This window comes from Scylla paramamosain, chromosome 4, assembly GCF_035594125.1.
Source record: "Scylla paramamosain isolate STU-SP2022 chromosome 4, ASM3559412v1, whole genome shotgun sequence".
Taxonomy (NCBI): Eukaryota; Metazoa; Arthropoda; class Malacostraca; order Decapoda; family Portunidae; genus Scylla; species Scylla paramamosain.
In genome coordinates this window covers 26,372,027-26,377,026 of record NC_087154.1, presented here as the reverse complement: position 1 = coordinate 26,377,026, position 5,000 = coordinate 26,372,027, and positions in this window count along the sequence as shown.

Here is a 5,000-nt window from a genome sequence, read left to right as displayed (position 1 = left end):
TACAAAACCACAAACCCAACCCAACCAAACCCAGCCACGTGCGGGAAAAGAATAAAGTATGAAACAAAACTCGCATCACCTTCAGATATCGGATTTCGTAACAACCGCGCGCCGAAACAATAAAAACTACACCCATTCATTAGTAACATTGGAATGAACAATACGGGGAGAACAAGGCTCGCTTCGCTAAGACAATGGTCTCTTCTTTTTTTCGTCAGCAGGCGAGTACCAAAGATCTGATCGAGGGGAGGTAACCGAACACCACCGTCTCGGCCTCTACTCGGCACAATTACAGGCTTTATTTCTACTGTCTTTGTTGAGGTTTTTAGAGGAAGGCCGCCGCCGGACCCTTGCCCTCGATGACCACCGGGACTTCCAAGGGGATACTCTGGCGGCTCTCAGAATTGGTCTATTATAAAGGCTCGTGCTGCTCCTGCTTCTTATATGGATGGTGTGTTCGGGAGGGGTTTGGTGTGTGTGTGTGTGTGTGTGTGTGTGTGTGTGTGTGTGTGTGTGTGTGTGTGTGTGTGTGTGTGTGTGTGTGTGTGTGTGTGTGTGTGTGTGTGTGTGTGTGTGTGTGTGTGTGTGTGTGTGTGTGTGTGTGTGTGTGTGTGTGTGTGTGTGTGTGTGTGTGTGTGTGTGTGTGTGTGTGTGTGTGTGTGTGTGTGTGTGTGTGTGTGTGTGTGTGTGTGTGTGTGTGTGTGTGTGTGTGTGTGTGTGTGTGTGTGTGTGTGTGTGTGTGTGTGTGTGTGTGTGTGTGTGTGTGTGTGTGTGTGTGTGTGTGTGTGTGTGTGTGTGTGTGTGTGTGTGTGTGTGTGTGTGTGTGTGTGTGTGTGTGTGTGTGTGTGTGTGTGTGTGTGTGTGTGTGTGTGTGTGTGTGTGTGTGTGTGTGTGTGTGTGTGTGTGTGTGTGTGTGTGTGTGTGTGTGTGTGTGTGTGTGTGTGTGTGTGTGTGTGTGTGTGTGTGTGTGTGTGTGTGTGTGTGTGTGTGTGTGTGTGTGTGTGTGTGTGTGTGTGTGTGTGTGTGTGTGTGTGTGTGTGTGTGTGTGTGTGTGTGTGTGTGTGTGTGTGTGTGTGTGTGTGTGTGTGTGTGTGTGTGTGTGTGTGTGTGTGTGTGTGTGTGTGTGTGTGTGTGTGTGTGTGTGTGTGTGTGTGTGTGTGTGTGTGTGTGTGTGTGTGTGTGTGTGTGTGTGTGTGTGTGTGTGTGTGTGTGTGTGTGTGTGTGTGTGTGTGTGTGTGTGTGTGTGTGTGTGTGTGTGTGTGTGTGTGTGTGTGTGTGTGTGTGTGTGTGTGTGTGTGTGTGTGTGTGTGTGTGTGTGTGTGTGTGTGTGTGTGTGTGTGTGTGTGTGTGTGTGTGTGTGTGTGTGTGTGTGTGTGTGTGTGTGTGTGTGTTTTATTCTACGTTTAACTATCTTAAAGTTACAGGTATAATAGTGAAAACTGTACATTTATCTTACCTTAATAAAGCAATAATTCGTTATTTCTTCTTTCCTCTTATAGCAACACCACGTCAAATCATATGCATTCAGTTTTACATAATAAATTGATGGAAATCGGCACAAGTAACACTTTGCAGCACCTGAGAAAAGACAACACCAGAACTTACACAAAGAATCGTGTTTCTCATCTCACAAACCCAGGAATGATTAATCTTTTATCTTTACTGCAATGCGTCTATTATGATATACTAAATAGTGCAACTTATCACAAACAGCCTCACAAGAGCCAACAGGTCTGGTCATGTTTGTTCTTCCTTTGTATTCCTTTTCTGACCGCCTATCAGTTGATGAAAGGTCCCCACAAAACACACGGTCAGGCCACACGAAGCTCAAGTGTTATGAGTCTGGCAGCAGGTAAGTACAGAGGGAGGGTCCACATACCCACGACTCTCAAAGGCCAAGCTGACCACCGTCCACACTCTTGCAAGCCTTCTGTTGATTCCACTTTTTGTCGACCAGTGGTCACCGCCGCTCGTGCCGTCCTCACACCGCCGTGGTTACTCCTGAACTGGCTCGTGGCTCGGGCACCTCCTATGATTCTCTGCCCACTTGACGAATTCTTTTTTTTCCCTAGAGTGGTCAGTGGGTCAGTGCTGCGGGCCGAGACCACGCTATGCGGGTACTATTGTTAGGCAAAGGGTCCGGAGCGGGCCGCCGAGCACCTCTCACTCTGACCTCCGGGGCTTGGTCAGTGATCTCAACGCCCGGAGAAAAGCTATCCGTCTTCCTTTATCCGCGGAAGGTAAACAGAGCGCACGGTAGCTTAGCTCACAAGCGTCTTATTCACGGCGAGGGTCAGGAGCCCTTTATGGGAGGCGTCGCAGATTCTTCACGGTTATGTTGACGGAGGCTTGAGTGCGGGCGGGGAGGGGAGGGGAGGGGAGGGAGAGGGAGACGGATGGGTGGGGGAGGAGAGAAAAAGCAGTAAGGGTACGGAAGAGAAGAAGAGAGGCAGGATGCTAGTGTGCATGGAGGCGTGTTTGTTTGCGGTCCCCTGACGAGGCAGTGACTGGGAGGAGAATGTGAAGGAGAATATGAATGTACTGAATGAGGGAATGAGGTAGGTGAGTGAGTGGCAAGACAGGACGAAGTGAACTGGTGAAAGGGGAATTAATATTTTACTTGAGAAACACTAAAGAGGAAATGAGGCATAGGCCACTAGCGTCAGATTAAGTCACCGAAGCCTAGTCGAACGTCAAAGAAATACAACACCAGTCGTTCAGTAATATTTCCCATCATTCTCCTCGAAAAACAGACAACTTACTTCTGCCAGATAAGCTGACATAGAGTGTCCACGACCTTCAGGATTAGCATCATTACCATTCGGAGTTCAGGTGACTCCCTCCATTATTCCAACGAAGCCAATGGGAGGCGCCTGGTGTTGGGTTACCTGGCCGCCCACGTGCCCACCCACCACCACCCCGCCGCCCCTCACTGCCTACCCACCCCCGCCCAACCGCCACACACCGCCCACCTAACTCTCCCCCCTTACAGAGTTAGTTTGGATTCTAAACCTCTATGAAATTGTGATAAAATATGTTATTGATTTGTCGTGGAAATTTCAAATGTTTACTTATATTTTGTCATGAGTCTTATGATAATGCATATCTAAATAACCATTTAGCTCCACGTTTTTTTTTTTTCTAGATATTATTATTGTAATAATTATGTTTATTATATTTAGGTGTATAAATGTATCTAGTGAAGAAAGAATTAGCTAATTAGTATGAAAATGTCGAGAATATCGAATTTCAGCATTTTAAAGGGACGGACACACACACACACACACACACACACACACACACACACACACACACACACACACACACACACACACACACACACACACACACACACACACACACACACACACACACACACACAACACAACACAACACAAAGCATCATCATTTGACACCTGCCTCCCTGCGTCCGTCACTCCTTAATAATTTACGAGACTTTCTGGCATCCATCACCTGAGAGAGATACCAGAAAACAGCCGAAGTGATAATGAGGATACTGCAGTCATTAATCAGGAGGAAAAGAAATGTTAAAAATGTACAGAGGTACAATAGAGAAAGAAAAGAAAGACATAATTCGAAGCAATGACTTAGCATGTAGAAGACATCAAAAACAACTATATACTTTAACCTTCAATTTTCAAGCAATATTACAACACTTAGCTTAAGACAGTGCACTGAAAATAATGAAAATATACTGCTGTAGAAAATCTGCATAAAATCAAGAGCACTCGTACATTTGGATACTTGAAAATATTGGTGATCATAGAGATAATGAGAGGCAGAGAAATGTTCAGACCAAGGATAGACGAGGAAGAGGGAAGGGAGGCGAGGTGGAGAAGAGGAAGGGAGGGAACGGGAGGCAACTGTATACCTGGCTGCAGCCCACCTGTGTCGAGGCGCGGAAGGGAGCCCGGGGAGGAGAGACAGGGAGGGAGGGGCACGCTGCCGCTGTAGTTAATTATGCATTATTAGCGGCGGGAGGCAGCGGAATACGCGGCGTACAACAGCACCAGCAGCGGCGACCAACATACGAACACACAAGTACAACCACATGTGTACAACAGCACAGTGCCTAACTTAAGTAACTAACTTAAGTAACATAGGAAGTAATTATTAGACGAGAGAGAGAGAGAGAGAGAGAGAGAGAGAGAGAGAGAGAGAGAGAGAGAGAGAGAGAGAGAGAGAGAGAGAGAGAGAGAGAGAGAGAGAGAGAGAATGGAAAGAGATTGCCGAGTTCCCTCCTTCACTCATACAAAAATCACTCCTCGCCACACTGCTGACCTTACTCTCCCTCACATGCCTCTTTCCTTCCTCCCTCACCTTACCGACTCAACCAGTGACAAGCCAGCGAGCGCCATCTTACCCAGCGTCGCTAAAACATAGACAAAATCTCAGATACGAATAGAAGTGGGAAATTTTACACTAAACTCCACATGTCTGTCCTAAATATTTGAAAATGTATTGAACTTACTTCTTCGTGCCGGTGAATATGTTGACAGCTAAACGACCGAATACATACAACTACCTTAAGTAAATAACAAATAAACTAAAATAAACTAAATGTACTGGAGTAAAATTTTTAAGGAAGGTTGAATTGAGTTACTGAGAGTTGATGGTGACTTGACTCAAGGATCAGAAGGGACTTAAGCGTCAATGAGGGCTTGAGGCATCATTGATCCGCCAGCCTTGAGGATTTATAAACGTATCAATTTTCTATTCCTAACTTTTTATTCCATCTCTTTTTTTTTTCTTTCGCTATGACCTATTAACTCTCTCTCTTTTCCTCGCCTTTATCTTGTCTATTTCTTAATTCGAGTTTATGTACTATTTTTTTTTTTTTATTATTTTTCACCAACCTATTTTTTTTTCTTTGTTTTGCTTTCATTGACTTTTAAGGTTTATTTCTCATATATGTCGCAAATGTACACACACACACACACACACACGCAAACTCTCTCTCTCTCTCTCTCTCTCTCTCT